Source organism: Echinops telfairi, unplaced genomic scaffold (genome assembly GCF_000313985.2).
Source record: "Echinops telfairi isolate 266 unplaced genomic scaffold, ASM31398v2 ScPeMD7_655;HRSCAF=1070, whole genome shotgun sequence".
In the NCBI taxonomy this organism is placed as follows: Eukaryota; Metazoa; Chordata; class Mammalia; order Afrosoricida; family Tenrecidae; genus Echinops; species Echinops telfairi.
In genome coordinates this window covers 27,528,608-27,533,831 of record NW_022104553.1, presented here as the reverse complement: position 1 = coordinate 27,533,831, position 5,224 = coordinate 27,528,608, and the positions used below count along the sequence as shown (strand labels likewise).

The following is a 5,224-nucleotide window of genomic DNA, read 5'->3' as shown; positions in this document are numbered from 1 at the left end:
TTAAATGGAGAGCAAATGTTTTGAGAATGATGAGGGCAATGAATGTACAAATGTGCTTTACACAATGGATGTGTGTATGGATTGTAATGAGCTGTATGAGGCTTAATAAAATGATTTTTAAAAATCTAGGATAGAACAGAGGAGGAGGCCCCACACTTCCTGATCTCAAAACCTACCCTAAAGCCACAATAGTCAAAACAGCCTGGTATGGGGACAACACAGACACGTGGATTGAAGGAACCCACCCACCTATGGACCGCGGATCTTTGACAAAAGGCCAAAATGCATTAAATGGAGAGGAGAAAGTTTCTTTTAACAAATGGTGCTGGCAAAACTGGGTAGAAGAAATGAAGCAAGACCCCCCTATCTCACATCTGTATACAGAAAATAAAACTCAGGGTGGATCAAAGACCTAAATGTAAAAAGCAAAAACTATCGAGATTATCAATGAAAAAATAGGACCCCCCCCAAATGAGGAGCTGATACCACGGGCTCAAGTAGAAAGAAAATGTTTTGAAAATGGTGATGGCAACAGATGTACAAATGTGCTTGACACAATGGATGGATGGATGGTGATAAGAGCTATACAAGCTCCCAATAAAATGATTATTTAAAAAAAAGGATAAAACACATCAAAAAAATAAAGAAGAAAAAAATTAGAACCCTAAATATAGGGCAAATACATAATCACATAAACAAAAATATACAAACAGCAGAAGATAAAATTGATGACAAGGACCTCATGGAAATGACATGCTTTGGTGCATCAAAATATTTAACCAAAGTGAAAAGAAGACCCTGCAGACTAGGGGGAAAACGGGGCCAGTGACATATTGGACAAGGGACTAATCTTTAAAGTATATAGAAAACGTCCCCTCAGAAAGAAAAAGACATGCCAATCATTTTTTAAAAAGGAGAGAGGACATGAGCAGACATTTCCACAGAGACACATGAAGAAATGCTCTCAATCATTTGCCATTCAAGAGAGGCGACTCAGCGCAAGGCGATATCATCTCAGCCCAGCATGATCAGCATAGTTCAAGAAAACAACAAATGTTGGCGAAGGTTGTGGAGAGACCGGAACCCTCAGACACTGCCGGTGGGATGGTAAAGTGGATCAACCACTATGGAAAATGGCATGACACGTCCTTAAAAAGTTGGAAATAGGAATACTGTATGACCCAGCTATCCCCCTGCCGGCTATGTATATATCCTAGAGAAATGAGAGCCATACCAAAATGGATCAGACACGCACCCATGTTCATCACAATCTCAAAAAGAGACAACCTAACTGCCCGCGTGTGGAAGTATGGGGAAGTAAACCGAGTGCAGGGCAGACCCAGAACTGCATACTGCAAGAGGTTACTGAGCAACGATGAACCTGGGACACACCTCTGAACACAGCTGGACTTGGAAGTCAATGTGGTAAAACGAGTCAATCGCCAAAGGGCAATTACAGTATGAGACCACTGCCCCAAAGCGTCAATAGCATGTTCACCCTAAAAGAAACATTCTTTGATAGTAACCAAAGGTGGGAGGGGAAGTTCAAATTAGAAGGTAGACACATATGAACTTGCGGAAGGACATTATCCAAGAGGGTCCCTCTAAGACTCAAATTCAAAATAGTCACATGGGTGGACCTTAAGTCTGCGTGAAAGAGGGCCAGAAATGGCACTCTCCCATTCAGGTCTATTTCCAAGAGGGAGGGCCTCTTGTACCCCAGAGCATGCATTGTTCAGACGAGCCCAGAGGGGACTTCACCGAACACCATGGGAACTGGCGTGCTGACACCTAACTAACTACAAAAACAGAAACACTCATTGGTCACTAACCCTGGCCTTAGGGAAACCTGGACTCTACTGTCTGGGGGCATCACTTGTGTTAGGGTGCCCCCTGCAATGGCAGGAACAATGCTGCTGAGGGATCTTGTTCCTAATATCACCTGGGGAAACAATATCACATCCTCCCACCTCCCCAATGTGGGCTCTGGTGCCATTGCACCTGCCATGCAACAGACAACCTCCTCCTGCAGCAGCCAGGGCCTTCCATCAGGTGGGACATCGAGGTTCATGAACCAGAGAGGCTACACGGGGCAGGCCCAGCATAGTGATAGGAGGTTTAACTCGGTGCTTGATCCCTTGGGCCTGGCGCACTGTGAGGTGACCAGTATGGCGTCCACTGCCCTCCCAAACACAGTGTTAACCCACCTGCTGGCACAAACTGGGAGTCGTGTGCTAGGCCAAGAAGAGATCGCTATCACAGAGATGAATGGAGGCATGTTGTAAGTAACATGGAGGACAGAGAAGATACAGAGCAAGTCCTCCACAAGACTGGGCAAGCGCAGTCCTTGGACCGGTTCAGCTGGTTTGGGTGAGGCCAGGGGTGCGCTAGCTGATTTCCATCTCTCCTCCAAGGGCCTGTGGTCATCCTGCTGACACGATGCTATTAGTTGCCATCCACAAATGTTGCCCAAAGATTTTACAAAAATGGTTCAGAGAAGAGACACCATCATGTCCACTGTGCTACAGACAGGCAACACTCTCCAATGTGAGTGATGGACATCCTCTGTCTACTGAGGTGGGGTGAGGAGCGTGGACTGCGGGACGGAGTCCGTCTGAACTCAACTTGCCGCCCTGCCCTGTGGCCCACAAGTGAACCTTGTGCTCAGGACTAAATGTGTTGGTCTGGCTTCTCGGACAGGATGAGCTTGTGGTTGACTTTGGCTGTCTTGACCCCAAGCACATCCTACTAGTACTGCTGGTGGACAGTGAGCCCCTTCCTCCCCTGCCACCCTGATCACGTGTCAATACTCCCAGCAACTGCTTAACTGAGGGTGCAGCGTTGGACCAGCCCAGCTTCCTGGTGGGGAGGGTCGAGGAGTCCCCTCCTGCAGCACAAGGGGTGTGTGTGCAGACCATGTCTCTGAACTGGCTGTGCAGCCAGAGCCGCTGGCCAAGGGAGACCAATGCCCACAATGGAAGGTGACCTCACTCTGCCTTTTGTTGACTTGAGTCAAACGTTGGTCCATCCAGTGTCTGTGTGTGAGTTTGACTTTATTGGTGTCCCTGACTCTTGCAAGGCAGGAGTGGGTAGAAATCTAACATCGCTGCTCCTGGGCACAGAACTCGTGTGCTCTCTGCTCGTCTCCATCTGGTGGGACTTCTCCCCTGGAGGCGGTATAACAAGTGTGATTTGCCCAATAAGTAACTAAATAAAAACACTATTTCTGGGAAGCCTTGGGACCTGAATCTACATTTGCAAAAAAATGAGCGGAAGAGTGAGATCAGGAAAACCGGCCTGTGGAGGTAATAACTGGTCTCACTCCCTCTACACCCGCAAAACCCAAAGCTACCCCCATCGAGTGGATTCCAACTCTTTAAAAACCAATCTTCATTGGATGGATTGTTAGAAGATTTATATGACACCCCCCCCCCCGCCCCCAATAAAATGACCAAAAAATAAAAATTCTTGTTGCCGACACCTATCGACCTAAGAGCAATCCTCTATAGTGGTTTCCAAGGATAAGAATCTTTACAGGAGCAGGTAGACTCATCTTTTCCCCATCCAGTGGTGAGTGGATTTGAACCACTGACCTTGCAACACTTACCCAACAGCCATAAACAACACTAACTAAAACACACCGAACAATTCCTCTGCCTTAGAAGACAGCTCTTTGGGAGGGAAAGATGCGATGGCAGAAATTGGTATTTGAGTAAAACGGAGGGAGGAGAATGAGGTCCAGAATACTGGCTTCTGTGTGGGAACAGTGGCGTTGCATTAAACAGAATCATAATAATCAATAACAACAAACAAAACCCAAAGCGCTACTTACTTGGAATTCTAAGGGGAAGAGGGCAGAATGTGTTTCGTCTTCTATGCCGTTCTCTCTGGAAAAGAGACGTCCCAAGAAGGCACAGGATCCATAGGAGGGAGGAACAAAGGTGGAGAGGGGCATGAGATAACCTGATTTTATCACGATTCCCCCAACACACCACGGGAGGAAATACCGAGCTCCAGTGGGATATTCTCTCCCCTTTCCTAAAAATCAAAAAGGAATCCAGAGTCCAGGTTGGGATCGCCCTCCCTATGGGGCTCAGAGAAGGCTCAGTGGTTCGCGGCCTGCACTCATGGTAGCTTCCAGTACAAATGGGGATCAAGCTTCAATCTCGAGATGTGAATTCAGAACTCTCACACGCTGTGTGATCCCTAAAACAGAACTCAATCTGTGCATGTCTCAGAGACTACCCCCCAAAACCCTCAAAACCCAACAACAGAGTCAGCAGCAACAGAGCAAACTAACTCCTTACCATTGGTACACTGCTTAACCCATGCTCCAAGGACTATGCACAGACGCGCGGAATCAACTCGGTGGCAGAAAGGACTGCACCGGCGGAAAACTTTGAAATCAGGACCCAGGTGGGTGGGCGTCAGCCCTGGAAGAAGTCAGCGTTATCATGAATACGCGACTGCCCGGGATCGTGTCTCCCCAAGTGCCAAGTGTGGGTCTCTGAGACGGCGCTGAACCGTGCTCCCGACGCTTTGGGGGGCCACCAGGAGAAGCCGGCCCCAAACCCAGCGCTGCCCGGCCCGCGCCCAGCTCCCGGGTCCACCCGGGGGTGCTCGGCGTCCTCGCCGAGCGAGCTCTCCCTTCGCCAGGCCGATCTCCGCCAAACGCCCTGGCTCAGCTCGTCCGTCCCCTGCCGTCCCGCCGTCCTCCCCCCTCGAAGTCCTGGGGGGCCCGTCCCTGCTTCTGCGGCCCGAACGAAGACCCTAAGGAAGACCCACGTCCCCCAGATGACTCACCGCCGAGAAGAAATGACTGGCCGGAAGCAAAAGTGGCGTGGGGGTGGATTACGGCGGTTCCGGACTACAGTTCCCAGAATCCTCTTTGGCACCGGGCCTGGCTTAGGCTAGTGACGTCATAAGGCGTCCGCCAGCGGCGGGCCGCTCGCGGGATAGTGATGGCAGCCCGGTCTCTGGCCCCTCCTGCTGGCTACCTGCTAGTGTCCCGGCTGTGCCTTGGACTGCGGATCAGTTTGAGGCTGCAGGTAGCTCAGCAGGATCGGAGATGAGATGTTTCTACTCCCTTTAAGAATGATCCCTCTCGGTTTCTTAACACCTCTTCGGATAAGGGAACAAGCGATTCAAATTGGTGGGGAGGTGGGGGTGGGAGACCTGGTAGGGCATGATCAAGGGGAATGTAACAAAGAGGAAGTGCTGAAAT

The 5,224-nt window shown here is 49.7% G+C and overlaps 1 protein-coding gene across 3 annotated transcripts in view; it reads right to left on the bottom strand.

The window, feature by feature from the left end:
• The window catches only part of LOC101638613 (zinc finger protein 229), a 21,995-nt gene extending 17,176 nt beyond the window's left edge, over positions 1–4,819 (bottom strand). The window contains exons 1-2 of one of the 3 annotated variants that reach the window (XM_045292523.1): positions 4,804–4,819; positions 3,833–3,887 (exon numbers count right to left, since the gene is read on the bottom strand). The gene's annotated coding sequence lies outside the window, so the exon portion shown is untranslated. Of the gene's footprint in view, positions 1–3,832; positions 3,918–4,307; positions 4,429–4,803 lie in introns of those variants that run through there. The other 2 variants (XM_045292525.1, XM_045292522.1) reach the window with 2 other exon arrangements.
• Between the last annotated feature and the right edge of the window lie 405 nt (positions 4,820–5,224).